This window comes from Hipposideros armiger, unplaced genomic scaffold (assembly GCF_001890085.2).
Source record: "Hipposideros armiger isolate ML-2016 unplaced genomic scaffold, ASM189008v1 scaffold_15, whole genome shotgun sequence".
Classification (NCBI taxonomy): Eukaryota; Metazoa; Chordata; class Mammalia; order Chiroptera; family Hipposideridae; genus Hipposideros; species Hipposideros armiger.
In genome coordinates this window covers 1,152,894-1,168,542 of record NW_017731365.1, presented here as the reverse complement: position 1 = coordinate 1,168,542, position 15,649 = coordinate 1,152,894, and the positions used below count along the sequence as shown (strand labels likewise).

Genomic DNA, 15,649 nt, shown 5'->3' with positions numbered 1-15,649 from the left:
ATTACTAATATTATATCAATTTATTCATTCACACACTAGGATGGCAAAGTTGTGAACCATAGGTGGTTACTCCTCTCCTTAAAAGATACAGCTGATTACAGTACTCTTTCCATTGACTTTGACTTTCTTTTTTTTAAAGATTTTTTTATTGGGGAATTGGGGGAGGGGAACAGACAAGTTGCTGTCCTTTTGTTCTTCAGTCTAGTTGTGCAGGATGTTGCTTCACTGGCCCATGTTGGTATTATCATTGCGCTCTTTCCGGGTGAGACAGTCGCTCGCTGGCCATTGGACAGCCACTCACAGCAGCTCATGGCAGCTCACGCTGGCTGCCAGCCACTCATGGTAGCTCACGGCAGCCCAGCTCCAGGTCGAGCTGTTGTTCACCATCTTAGCTGTAGAGGACGCAGCGTCACTGGCCCTCATATGGGATCCTAACTAAGGCCCTGCTGCTCAGAGCTGGCGTCCCAAGCCAACTCCTAACCAACGTGCCCACTGTATATTGTGTTTTAATGTAACTTTGTCTCTAACTTTTGTTTTAAAGATGGCTTTTATATTAAGTCAATATGGAATAAGCGTTGGCCTTGGAATCAGATCTGTTTTCAAATTCTGGCTTTATTTCTTAGCAGTTGTGTGACTTTGAGAAAATTACTTAACTTCTTTGAGTTTTGGGTTCCTCACCTATAAAACACAGACAATATCTATTTCTCAGGGGAATGAGGATTAATAACACCATGAATGCGAAGCTCTTAAAACAGGGCCAGCCACTCAAATGATGTTAGTAAAAACCAACACTCAGGTAAAGGTGATGTTAGTGTTGAAGAACTTTCAAGAAGTGTTTATTTATGGTGGAAATAAAAAAGAAAATACTCATATAAGTAATCACTGCTCTCTGCAACCTTTTTTAATGACAGAAGCCAATTGATATGTAAATGTATGACTGTTCTGATGCTATGGTCATGAGAAATTACTGTGATAACAAAACTTTCAGGTGTTCAAAATAAAGGATTTCTTTAATGTTTTAATGTGGTATTTATTACTTAAGACTTTGGAGTTAGATCTAGTTCAAATCCCAGTTCTGACCTTCCTAGCTGTAGAAACCTCTGTAAAAACTTCATTACATAACTTCTGTAAGCCTCAGTTTACTCTTCTATGAAACAGATATAATAACAGTAGCCATCTCATAGGTTGAAATGATGATTAAATGTGCTTGGCATTTGGTAAACATTCTATAAATGGTAGTTATTATTATTATTACTATTATTATTTAACAACTATAGCCACATACCATGATAAGAAATGGAAGCAGAACTAGTGAAGTGACTTGATCCAAGGACAAACTTTGAAGATAAATTGAACTTTTGATTTGTAGTTAATTCAGCATGATCTATATTCCATTGAAATACATGTAGTCTCATTAATAAACTGTGCTGCCTTCCAATCTTTGTATATATTCTCATTTTGTTTAAATTAAAATTTATTGAGGTGACAATGGTTAGTAAAATTACATAGGTTTCAGGTGTACAATATTCTCTTTGCTTGGGCTGCTCCCACCTCCCTTCACTGCCTTACTGGGCCGAGTCCTGCATGGCCTTCCATTGTTAGCTGAGGTATCGTCCTGGGATTTCTTCTTTTCTCTGGGTTGGGCGCCTCTCCAGTGTGCTCCCAAAGTTCACAGTCCTTATCCCCAAAAACAGCACTTACTACTACAATATAATAAATTTGCCTGTTTACTTTTCTGTCTACCTCACTTTTTTTATTACAAATTTAGCTTTTATTAAAAATTAAATAAACAAAAGCAAAAAATTTAAGAAATTACAAATTACTTACATAAAGAAAGTTAATAGGGACAGTCACAAGTCTGCAACGAATAATTACAAAAGTATCTAGGGCAGCATGAATATAAACCATGTCACAGCATGGCGATCTAATTGTACCTCTGTTTTGTAAACCATCATCTCTGTACATATGCAGCACATAAAGGGTGATCAATAGATATCTGCTGAGTTATTTTGTTCATTAGAATTTCCTGCTACATGATTGCTGTTTATCATTTTTTTAATTGCAGTGTAAACTAAGATAGATAAATAGAAGGGCGGCCGGTTAGCTCAGGTGGTTAGAGTGCAGGCTCATAACACCAAGGTTGCCCATTTAATCCCCACATGGGCCACTGAGATGCACCCTCCACAACTAGATTGAAACAACTACTCAATTTGGAGCTGATGGGTCCTGGAAAAGCACACTGCTCCCCAATAATGTTAAAAGGAAACAAAGACAGTAATTAAAAAAAAAAGATAAATAGAAATTGTACTTACAATGAAAACTTACAAATTGAAAAAATATAAGTATATTTTATATATAAATATATAAACAACTTCAAATTGACTTTCAAATGCAAATTTATTTATAGTGGATAAAATGACTGGAATTATATTTTGTTCTCATACCAAAGTATCAGAGATCATCTGATGATAGTCAGAAAAACCTGGGTTTGTATCCCAGTTCCAACACTAAATAACTTTGAAATCTTGAGCAAGTCATGTAATGCACCTGAATATCAATTATCCTCATCTAGCAAATGGGATAATAACAATTCCATCTCAGAGCATTCTCAGATGCAAATGCATGTATAAATTGTTAAACTGATAAATACTACCTAGAACAGAAAATATGAATATATGAAAATATATCACTTTCAAGTGTTAATTTAAAAACTGTTATAAAGTTTGTACTTTTTAAAAAGCCCAAGTGCTATAATGGATAACCTAGCTTTCCTTTATTCATCCAATAAATATTTATTGAGCATCTATTATGTGCTGTTCTAGGCACTATAGATTCAGCAGTGAACAAAAGACAAAGTCTCTGCCTTCGTGGAGTTGAATTAGAATTAGTGGGAAAGATATAAGTGTTCAGAAGAAAAATAAAGAAGGAAAAGGGAATAGAGGATGATGGGGGAGGAAGGAAGGTGTGCTATTTTAGCTAGGAAGCTCAGGTAAAGCTGATGCAGAAGCTTCTGATGGAGAAGTTAGCCATGTGAACACCTAGGGGGAAGAATGTTCCTGAGGAAGAAATAAGTGTCAAAGCCACGGGAAGTGGATGTTTGCTGTGTTTGAGTCAAGCCAGTGTACCAGGAGGTGAATGAAAAAGAAGAGTAGAAGGAAAAGAAGTCACAAAGGTACAGGGCGTTGGAGAGCATGGGAAGGACTTTAAATTTTATTAAACGTGTGAATGGGAAACCACTGCTAAGTTTTGAGAAGCAGATGACATGGTTTTGGAAAAGTTCAGTCATGGCTACTCTGCAAAGAATTAATTTAAAGGGAGCAAATGTGGAAGCAAGCAGATCAGTTAGGAGATTATTGCAATATGCTATTCAAGAGATGATGGTAGCTTGGATCAATGAGTGGATATCAGTGAGAAATGGTGAGAAATGGTCAGATTTGAGATATCTTTTGAAAGTATAGCCGGTATGATTTGCTGATGGGTTGAAAGAGGGATATGAGAGAAAGCAGAATCAAGAGTGACTCCAATATTTATGGCCCAAGCAAGTAGGTAAGTGGTGGAATCATTTACTGGGATGAGCCAGGAGCAGGTTTCAGGAAAGGAAATTAAGAATTCTCTTAGACGTTTTATCTGGGGTGTTCAGAGTGACACTGAACTTTGTTTCTTTCTTTCTGCTTCTTAACAAAATTAAAAATTAGGTTTTATGCCACTTTCAAAATCAGAATAAGTAATTGCCCTTAAAAACAGATCATGGCTTTGGTGAAATGATCTTAGGTTGGAAAAGAAACAATTAATATGGCAAAAATAATCAAGCTAGACTTTAGTAAATCATGTAAACTAATTTGGCCAATGGATAACTTGTTGCTGAATATCTCTATTTTTCCCCTAGGATTTTTCCTGAAAAGAGGATCTTCCTTAAAAAGTTGCTAAAAAATGTAACAGTCTGGTTCATAAAACAAAACTTGATTCTGATACCTTTGGGCATATAGTCAGTCATGTGCCACATAATGACATTTTGGTCAATGATGGACTGCATACCCGATGGTGGTCCAATAAAATTATAATGGCCCTGAAATATTCCTATCGCCTAGTGATGGCATTGCTGTTGTAAAGTCCTGGTGTAAAGCATTACCTTTTTTGTGCCTTCTCAGCCTATGGATAGCAACGTTATCAGCTAGAAATGCCTGGGAAGTCACATGGGCCCTTGAGTTTCCCCACGCATCTCCCCATTCTAAACTAATATGACAACTGGACCAGACCCTTGTAGTCCTTATTATCATATAAGACACCCTTCAGCAATAACCATTAGGAAATTTTGGAGGAAAAAAGAAAAGAATTTATTACTTAAAGGCCCTGGAACTTACTAAGTATGCCACCACAGGGTACACAAAAGGGTAACCAGGTAGCGTGAGAGTGAGCAGGAGCTTGAGGTTCTGCTTTTACTGGAATTGAGGGTGGGGGCCTAGGGTTTTGCAGGCTCACTCTTTATTGGTGAATTTAAAACATAAGAGCCACAATTTAAAGCATGGGAGGAAAAAAAAAAAAGAAACAAAAAACAAGTAGCCCAAATGATCAATTACCAAAATCAACCAAGATCTCTAAAACAAAGGCACCTCAGTGGGTGGAGGTGACCTGACTCTATCTAGTCTTGAGGTTGGCAGTGCGTTTATTCTAGATAGCCTTAGTCGAAGTGGTTGCCTGGGCAATCAAAGCTTAAGTCAGGCACTTGCATTACGAAAAGAAAAGCCAACTGTCAGGGCTCACACTACAATTACTCCTATGTTTGTGGTGATGCTGGTGTTAACAAACCAACTGTGCTGCCAGTCAGATAAAGGATAGCACATACAATGAAGCAGAAGGCTATCCCATCCAGGTTTGTGTAAGTGCTCTCTGTGATGTTTGCACAATGATGAAATTGCCTAACTACGCATTTCTCAGACTGTATCCCCGTTAAGTGGCACATGACTGTATTTCTCAACTCATGTTAACTCAGCACTCCTCCTCTGTAGGCTCTAAGAAGACCTTGTTGGAAATATTATGTAACATAAACTCATCTTTTGGTTATGATATGAATATTTAATTTGGGGCTTTGGCTGGAGATTTGGCAAAACCTAATATGAAATAAATTGGATTCAAACATAAATACTGATGTTTTCTGGCTATGTAATATCCATATATATATATATATATATATATTATCTTGAGATATTTTAAATGAGAAACCAAATCTGGTTAGGTCAACACAAAAATATCTTAATATTTAGTAATTATTTTTCTAGAGAGATGAAATAGGAAAAGATAGATCTTTAAGTAACTCACCTCTAAGCTGAGGATGAACAGAACTACCCTGCTTACTTCATAGGTTTGTTTGTGAAAACACTTTAAAAATGTAGAACACTACACAAATTTAAGGTAATCCTTTTCTACTGATGTGTAATTATTATTCCTAGAATGTTCTTTAGAGGAAAAATAATCGACAAAATTAGACTTTGCTCCCTCTCTTTAGTGCTGGTATTGACCTACGTGTCTTGCCTTTTATACCCTATGATGTCACACAAGAGAAGTATTTAAATCAGTTCTTTTGGAGAAACTTGCTGGACCAAGAACCAAATCCCATTACGTAGTGACTAGTTGCGGAGTGTTGGGTACAGATCACCTTTCTAAAATTTGACTGCAGATGGGATGCATTTTGAGATAAATCCTTCTTTATTGTTATCATACCTATCTCCATTTTATTTTTATTTCCAGCCTATTTTTGGTGTGAGTGGCATTAGTAATGTACTAAATTAGCATATATTGAATTATCAGAGCAAGAACTTGAGATATATGGAAATATGTCAGTAACAAATTTGAAATAATGTAAGTTCCATTATTTTAATCCTTCTTTCAGCTTGAAAGAGGGAAAAATAGCAGGTAAAAACAAATATAGACAAATGTATCCATTAGAAGAGAATATTGAAATAAAGAGAGAGCAGAGGTGATACATAGGAGAATTAGTGGGAATCTGTTTAATTAGGAACATTCCTTAAAGGGCAAGGATTTTAAAATTTTTCAGAAAATTTTTTAGATTTTTAGATAATAGGTCAAAGGTGAGTAAGTCATTCTCTTATTGTTTTAATCAAATTGGTAACGGTAGGAAGGTAGAAAAGAGAGTAAAGATTTAGTTTGAGTGGTTGAAAAAGGAGATTGGCTACTATGAAACATACTATGTATGTTTTCATGTACAGAAGAAGATAAACATGTAGGGAATCACTAGTGTAAATGATACTGAAGCCAGAGCCCAAAGTTAGTATTTAATGTGAAAGACAGCGAAGAAATAAAAGTGAATTCTGCAACGCATAGAAAGGCTAATGGAAGACAAGCAAAAAGACTTCAGGAATCTGGGACCAAAAAAGTGTTTGGTAGTAGTCACAAAAATGACAGGCAAGAGAGGTTTTATATCACTCTCAAGATCTCACCATTCATGATTAACTTAGATGTTATGTAGGAAATACCAGGGAAGAAACCTTTGTCAACCTCCATGAACTCAGTGATTCATTTTAAATAGGAAAAAATATTTAATATTTTCGTCCTTCCTCGGTCCCTTCACATTTGTGTCATTTTTTTAGGTGACTAAGGATTTGAAAAAAGATAACTTCCTTAGTTAAATTAACATAATACATTTGCTAGATTGGGAGAGGAGCCAGGGTCCCAAATAGGATCATGATCTCAAGATCTAGTTCAAATGCTTGGTGGGAAGGCTCTTGGTGGGAGGCTCTGTGGACCCCTCTCAGAGTGTGGAGTGCATTGTGACTCCAAGTAGAGGTCTATTTAGCATGCAGCCTGTAAAGAGCTTGTAAAGGTGACTCTGGTTATACGTGAGCTCTAAGGACTCTTTAATGACTGCAGGTATAGTCACACCAACATTTGTGCCCACCAAAAATGTATCTGCTGAAAATATGTTCTTAAATTTCTAAACAGACCGTTCTGTCTTTACTTGGGTTGTTCTCTGTAGGCAAAACTGCAATGCTCTAGTAGTTTTAAAAGCTCTTTGTTAACTATGAAGCACCGTAGAAATTTAAGAAAATATCTCCATGGTACTTGATTTTTCTTTATCTCTTAGGAGAGGGAATTAGTTAAGAAAACCTTTTCACTTTCTTGTCTGGTTATAGGAAGTAATACCTTGAGACAAGTAATGCCTTTGTCAAATCTCAATGTCAATGAAGGAAACTAATTATTCTGGGGTTAGCAATATCATTCATCTTATATTTTCAGGTTAGTGAGCTGAGTTCATTACTTCTTTTACATACAGAAATTAACTGCTGAAAAATTTAAATTTAAAAACTGTCACCTTTTTATATATTAACCTTAGTTCATTAAAGACCTTTCACAATAAAACCTGACTTACCGGCTGTCTCATTTCTTCAAAAGTAAATTTGAAAGACCATCCCTATGAATTCTAAAACACTGCCTGGATGAAAACTCATTCAGTTTCTCGTGTCCATGAATCGCAGTTCTGAGTCTATTCCACTGAATATGAGCCTTTGTAAGCCAATTATAATAGAAACATGCACTTGAGTCTGTATTCTAAATTAAAGATATATGGAACATCAGGGTTTTAACACATTGTTATTGAGTTAAATGTGTTAAAACACATTATTATTAACACATTATTTTAACACATTATTATTGAGTTCCAGTAGCATTAGCCGTATTCTATAAGCGGGAATTGAGACAAATGACTAGAATTTGGGTAGGGTCCAGTTTGTTTCATAGACCATTATTATATGATTCTGTAGTGTTTATAATTTTGTCTCTTGACAGAGTAAGGATAGTGTATATATATTTTCTTTGGCTGACCTTGATGTTAAATATTTGCTTGTTGTTAAATCATGTGTCAGACATCATATCTTAATATTTTTGTTAAAAAATATGTTTATTATAGCTATAAGTATTGACATTCTCAATTTCCTAGAAAAGTATCATGGATTTTATGTGAACTTAAGAGTTATTATTAAGGAGAGACTAAAAAGTGAGGACAAATTTTTAATGTAGAGCTTGTAGAATTCATTTCATCATTACCAATATGAAAGTAATTGAATTATAATGATTTTTAGAGAAAGAAAAGAAGATAGCTGTTTTGTTTCTTTCAAACTTTAACTCATATGAGTAAAAATCCATTGATAAGATAAAATTTCGCAGCATCATTACTGTAATGTTTGCTTTTTGGGAATGAAAATACAGATTAACCCATGTTCTCTTTTTTTTTTTTTGCTTATACAATTTTTAAAAGATATTCAAGATGTGCATTTAATTACTGTTAATAGTGCAAAGTATCATCCAAACATTTGCCCCTGACTGTCAAGCGTCTTTCTGATGTAGCTGAAGAGAGAGAGAGAGAGAGAGAGAGAGAGAGAGAGAGAGAGAGAGAGAGAGAGGGAGAGAGAGAGAAAGGAGAAAGAAAGAGCAATGTCCTTTGAGCAAGACTTTCTGCAGCTGTTGTGTACATTAATCCAGGGAGCAGATCTCCCAATACTAAATATAGCAAGCGTATCCTCTTACATGATAAAAAAATTTTAAATGAAAGTCTTTCACTATGGAGTCATATTATTTTAGATTTGATTTCCTTTAAAAAGGAAATAGGCATCGCACACATATTCTCTACACAAACACCATTATTTTACTAAATGAATGTGTGGAAAATGCTAATGATACACACAGCATGTTATGACTTCCTCTCTTGAGGTATTTTTCCTTAGGACCCAAGTACGCTGTGATCTCTGTGAATCTCATCAATCCCCTCCAAAATCTTTACATGGAGAAAACTTAATTTTTCACATAACTTGATGCCCCATTATACATAATTAGAAAGTTATCCTAGGTTTTACTCTAAACAACAGTAGTTAGGTCTCTGAAATATCCCTTTTCCCATTGTCAGTGCCTGTTATCAAAACACACTTGAGAACTTAAATCTGAATATTACCTTTCTTTTTTTTAGATGAAGATGTCCAACCCAGGCACTCCACTGTGATGATAATTATCCACGGAGAACTTTTAGATGAAAGCCCAGGAGAAAAAGAAAATTCTTCACGCCCTTGGGAATAGAAAGCAGCCGTCCATAGAGAGTGAGGAGTTAACCTTAGTTTCACTGAAGATGGCTGTAAGAAGCTGGACAACCTGTCACCACCGGAGCCAGAGCATTTGTCAGCTCACAGGTCCCAAGTTATTTTGAGCTGTATAAACCATGTGCCTGTCAAACATTCCACCTGATTGGACAGGGGAAAACTGAGCAAAGGGATTCCATAGCAGTACAGCACCTATGGGTGGTGGGGGTCAATTGGTTTTTCTACCTATAGAGTTTCCCTTATAGCTAGACAGCCATGTTGTTTATTGATGTTTATTGATTTGAAATTTACACTAAATTCATCACACCACATTTCATCTGTCAAAGGAAATGGCATTAGTTTTGAAATACTGTACCAAACTTCTTAATTTTTAAAGGCCTTATTTTAATTAATGGGAAATTTATTCTCATTTAATCGATGATATATTTTAGGAAATTTGGCCATGAAAATGAATGAGCCAATATGAATCTGAGAATTTTTTAACTGTTTGTCCAAAGGCTAAGCAAAAGCAGAAAAGATAACTAACGTTAAAAGTTGTTAATTAGAGATCACAGAAGATGAACAGGAAAAAAAAATCAGCCTGAGAATAAACCCAGTAACAAATTAGTTTGAACAAACTTCTTCAGAAAAAAACTAATCATACTTGTATACTATTTAAAATACAGTTACTGTAGAACATAATATGTTAAAACTCCTAATCATGTTTTAGTACCTGGAATAACTTTTTTGTGTATTATTCTATGCCAGATGTCTTCTTTCACAAGCACTACTAATCAATAATAATAATAATAAAAAAATCCTTAACCAAACCAACATCTGCTCAAAAATCTACATTGTTAAAGTACAGGTTCTTTGATATTTTCGTACATTTTCAGAATGAATTTGGAAAGAAAAGTTAATACCATGGTTTAGTACCGATTAAGAGTGCTATAACATTATCAACCTTGGTAGAAGCCTGGGTTTTGAAAATTCAGATAAATACCATTAGTTATTTTTTAAAAGGATCATTCTTTGATTTGGATAGCATGAAATACATTGGTTTAAATCTAGCTTTCTGAATTAAATTGCATGACTGCTTGTAGCTTTCCATTCATTCATTCAACAAATAGTTACCTAATGTCTATCATGTACCAGGTACTGGGTATAATGTAGTGCACAAATCTACCAAAATTCCTGACCTCATGGAATTTACTAAGAGATCTGTTTACCCTTTTCAGTCATCTTGAGGTGCCCTATAGGATACTGAATAGAAATAAAATTTATTTGTTTATTGTGATCACATCAGAGGTTTCACTACACCTGTTATTATGGAGCTTTTTATTTACATGGGCAAAATGAAAAAAAAAATTGAGGAAAACTTTTAAATAATCCAGGCTAAAAGAACTATTACTGAGAAGGCAAAAGGGTACAAGAAAAACTGAATTATATAGATAGGGTATTTTCATTACCACATGAATCCATGTCTTCAATGTATAGGTTCATTGGCTCTCTTACCTAATCCTGTGCTGGCTGGTATTTACTTCAGGAGTACTTAACTGTGTTTCTGCATTTTCAATTTACGTAGATGTTTCAACAGTTTCATTATACCTGAAGAGAGGATCTTCCCCCACTATCCCACTCACATCTTGAGGCATAACCAACATAAGTGCTGCTAGGTCTTGGGTAGGGACATGGGAAAGCGGAACCTCTGTTTTAGGTAGCAAATAGATGTGCTACAATTTGATTTTCCAAAGAGAAATGCATACATTATAAGTGAACACATTTCTAAACTGTGCCATGATAAACCTGGTATCCTACCTTCCACTCAGGTATAGAATAACACTGATGTGGGAGGTGACCATAAAGATAAAATAGAGTTGATTGGGCAGTGGAATTAGGAATTAACAGGAATAATTAAAATAGGCTTAAAATGCAAAAAGAAGTTATAGAAGAAAGAGCCAAAGAATTTCTGAATAGCTGTAATCTTTTCTTATTTACCATAATGCTTCACATACAGATAGTGTACAGAGCTTGTTGAAAAAAGCTGGATATAAATATTTTAAATAAATAATATTCAGCAACTATGGACACCTTGCTTACACTACATCAAACTCATATTCTAGGTTTTAGGTTTTTAAAATTAGTTTCTGCTCCTAGGTAAAGCAGCCCCTACCCTGCCTATCACCAGTATCAACTGTATAAACATTGTACCACAAACCTACTAGTTCAGATCTTACCAGAGTTCACTGGTACAAAGAATAATTTTTAAAACTTAAAATATGCAACATAGTTAAAGACAAATTTCATAGTGACAAACAAACATAAGGGTACATGTCTTAAGCCTTCCCCATAAAACTGAGTGTCCCATCCAATGCTTGTATTTATTGTGGTTTGAACCTGATCCTGTGCTTGCCTTCAGCTGTTTTCTTAATTCAGTCATTCAGCTACAGAAACAGTTTACTCACATTGGGAACATCCACAGGAATGTCAAGGAATCTGGAAGATCTAGGACAGAGGAAGTCTTCACTTGGAGGATAAGCACCTGAGAATTTCTGTGTCAGTGGATTTATATGCAATTTTTGTATTTGCTATTTTCCAGATTGCTATCAATTCTAATTCTTTACAAGAAATCACTCACAGAAACCAACGCTTCAATATGTTTTGCTTAAAGTTCATCAATCTATATTGAGGTTCCCCTCTCTAGTATCAGGTGAAAAAAACACACCGCTATGTCTTATTTTTAAAGAACAGAGGCATGTATGTGTTTTCTAATACTCACACCAAAGACAAGTTCATTACTATCCAAAACAATCCATGTACAGTGGATTATAGAGGGGTTTATACAAATCCCATGATACAATGAAATTGAGAAATACAGTTAAAAGAATTTTCTTTCTCCTCTAAATGTTATTGAAATTGAAATGCTTGACTAAAACCAAAACTAAAAACATTAAAAAAAAAAGAGGACTTTAAAACCTATTTAGCTTTTAAAAAATACAAACATTTTTTAAAAACTATAAACAGAATACCTATTTTCAAACATTGTACTGAAAAATAAATGTGTGGTTACCTGTCTGAGAAGAAGCACCATTCCTATATCAATCAACCGGGGTCATCCAAAGCCCAAATCTCACTGCCTAACTTGTGTCAGCCACAAAAGTAACATGAAGGAAATGTGACACTGCCCCGCCAGAGTAATGAAGAGTATTTACAGGGTTTCGTGGCAGATCCCGGGACAGTCATTTAGAACAGATTGCTCTTTCAGGTCAACTTTAATAACTCAGTCTGCACAATGTTCTTAGCCTGGAGGCATGGTGGGGGTGGATAATGACTAAGATGACTAAGGAAACAGACTTTCTTGATCTCTCTTTAGATCAGATGAAAAGGATAATGGTGATGAAATTAAAAAAAATAAAGCATAAGACATGCACAAAACATCCATATACATGATGCAGATGACATGTGTAAATACCTTTATTTGATACAAAACTGAGAATATGGTAAATATATTTATGAAAGTAAATATGGAAAACCAATCAATTATTATAATACTAATGTTGGCTCCCCCAATTTTAGGGTAATGGGATGAGAGCTTTACTATGTAGTTTCTGTGAAAACACAATAAGGTTTCCTTTACTTGTGTTTATGATATGTGGCACATATCAAAATTTATACTTTGTAGAAAGTATTATTTCCAAAAAGAAAATATGTTCCTAGAATTTTTAAAAAAGAACATCCTGTGATTATCATTAAGTTACTGAAGCTATCCAAAACAATTAATATCAAGTATGTCCTTCTGATGGTGTACAGTTAATTCCCACTTCTCACCACATTAATAAATGATTATCTTAACACAATATAAATATATCATCTCAGTAGAAATAAAGTAAGATTCTTTAACTATGTGCTAGACACTATGCTAAGCTCTTGGTGGACATTGTGCTTTATTTAATGTATTCCTTCAACAATCTATGAAGTAAATAATGTTATAATTCTCATTTTACAGATGAGACCCTGGGGCTTAGAAAGAGGTTAAAAATTTGCCCAAGGTCACACAATACCTAAGTGACTGAGCCAGAATTAAATCTAAGTCTAACTCTAAATCTGTGCTCATCACCACTGCAAATGTTTAAATGTTCACATTTCTAAGGTATTCGTGAAAAAAAAAAGGAAGGGTAAAAACAAACATAAAATATACTCTCTTTTTTAGTATTTTAAAGGAACACTATGTAGAATTTTAATTTTATTATTTTTCTGACTGAAATCAACCTTGAAATTCTTTTGTATGACTAAACAAACAAACCAAAAAACCAAGAGAAAATACAGAAGGAAAAAAACAAAGGAATGCTTTCAGATATACTCCATCTGCAATATTTTAGCTGAGAACATGAATTGATATGCAGGCTGAAGCATTAGGCATTAATGCTGCAAGGTAAGGCATTGGAAGGCAGCCTGAATGCTTTGACAGACCTATTTTTTTGGTTTCTATTTATGAGTCATTATGCAGAGAGAATTTAAGAGCTTTGTTCTTTTGAAAGTAAATTTAAATGTGTTGGTGTTATTTTTCAGCACATCAACACAGGTCAATAATTTTTTTTTTAAGTTAGGGGCAGAAAATAATTGGCATAGTCTCTCTTCATAACCTTAGTACTAAATATCTTAAATGCCAGTATGCCAGGCTCTGGGTGATTCCACTCAGATTCTATTTTTGGGCAGCATGACATCTCAGAAAGCTGAAAACAAAGTTCAGTGTTCTTACTCACGACTCAAATAATCACACTAACACTAAAGATGCGAAGAAAGGGAAACAGGAACTAACAGTTTTTCCAAGTGTACTCTGAGCCGGGAACACCCTCAGCTATCTCTTATTTACTACTCATAGCAACTCTGCAAGGTATCCTTATCTGCATATTGGAAGGAGGAAACTAAGGCTTAAAGGACTTTCGCTTTCTCTAAGGGACTTAACCAGTGAGCTGCACAACTGGGTAAATTCAAACCTAGGTGTTTTAGTTTAAAATGTATTGTCTTTTCATTGGCCCCCACTGCCTTCTCATGAAGAATAATTATGCAGGTTAGTTCAAAAAACAAAAATCACCCAGAGAAGGAAATTCATTATTTTCATAAGTATTGTGCAAAGGGTTATGAAAGCTATTATTTTGATTTTAGGGACTTGGTGTTTATTTAACAGAAAGAAGCAAGAAGAGAACAGAAAAATAGCATATGACTAAGCCTAGGCTTATTTTCACAAGGAGGGCTCAATAAAATTGGTTGACTGAAATAGCAAGGGGTGATACACATTTCTGAAAAGTTACCATTTTACTACATGAAATTAGTCAATGTTGAGTGGGAGCAACATGTCGCCAAGGAAGGAAGAGTACAGAGGATGAGCTTGGAGAATAGAAATCATGCAAAATTCAACAGGAATTTGTATTTTATATCCCTAGCCAAGTTCACATTTTTATTTGCATATGGATCTATCCATTTGGTGTTTTCTTGCTCTAGCAAACTTCCTATCAAATAAAGGCAGAATACCTTAGTAGGAAGACCTGTAAAACCTGCTTTGTTTTGCTTTTTCATTCATTCTGCTTACCACACAAGTAATTACTCTTCATTCAAAACCGAGAATTAGGTAAAACCTGGTCTAGAGATCTTCTCATTTCATCTCCCAGCCTAGACAATAAGCTTTAACTAAAAATGTGGGTGATAATGTCAATAAAAGGGATAAGTAAACAATGTCACAGAGAAGTTAAACACAAAAATTGACCACAGTATAAACTGAGCTGGGGATAAATCTATTTGTAGCTAGGCCACTGGCCTGACAATTCTGTTAAGATTTTAACAAAAAAGAAAAGCCTTGGTATAATCAGAAAAGTGATCATCTCAAACCTATAAAATATAAACAACCTTTCTGGTCTTACCTGCCATTCTACACAAATGATTGTCTCCAAACCAAAAGTTTTACCAACATTTCCTTGCTTTATTTTTCCTCCGTGCCTTTGTTCACAGTTTCTTCTAATTACTATGTAATTGAACAACAAGTGGTTGTAACATTTCTTGTGTTGCTGAATTAAACTAATGTTTCATTTATGTGTTTATCCTTTATCTATTTAACTAGATCAACTCTTTGAGAATCAGAGTCATTAAATTTTTTTCTCTATAGACTACACGGTTCTAACCTGAAAGCATGGCACAAAATAGACACTTAATAAATATTTGTCCATGGCATGCCATAAAAATAATTATTAATTGTTGAGTTGTTCTAAATTATTCACTGAATTCAACAAATATTTACTGAACTCTTATTGTGTGCCAGAAAAGAGCAAATGACCTAAACTCTCAGCAACATTAACTAATTTAATTGTAATTAATGTTTTTGATATTAGCTTAACATAGAAATACTATTAAGAATCAATTCAAATGAGAAAGGGAGCTAAAAATAATTGGGGATGTTTATTGTATACCAGTCACCCAGTAAGAAGCTATATGTGCTTTGGATCAGTGAATGCTCACAATTCCTGAGATAATTGCAATGGGGGACCCTTGCTTTTGGAAAAAGCTTGGAGCTATTT

At 34.7% G+C, this 15,649-nt stretch overlaps 1 protein-coding gene across 1 annotated transcript in view; it reads right to left on the bottom strand.

Annotated features, from left to right (window-relative positions):
* The window catches only part of MYPN (myopalladin), an 89,359-nt gene extending 80,174 nt beyond the window's left edge, over positions 1-9,185 (bottom strand). Inside the window, exon 1 of the mRNA XM_019624261.1 lies at positions 8,960-9,185. The gene's annotated coding sequence lies outside the window, so the exon portion shown is untranslated. The remainder of the gene's footprint in view (positions 1-8,959) is intronic.
* Positions 9,186-15,649: the final 6,464 nt, after the last annotated feature.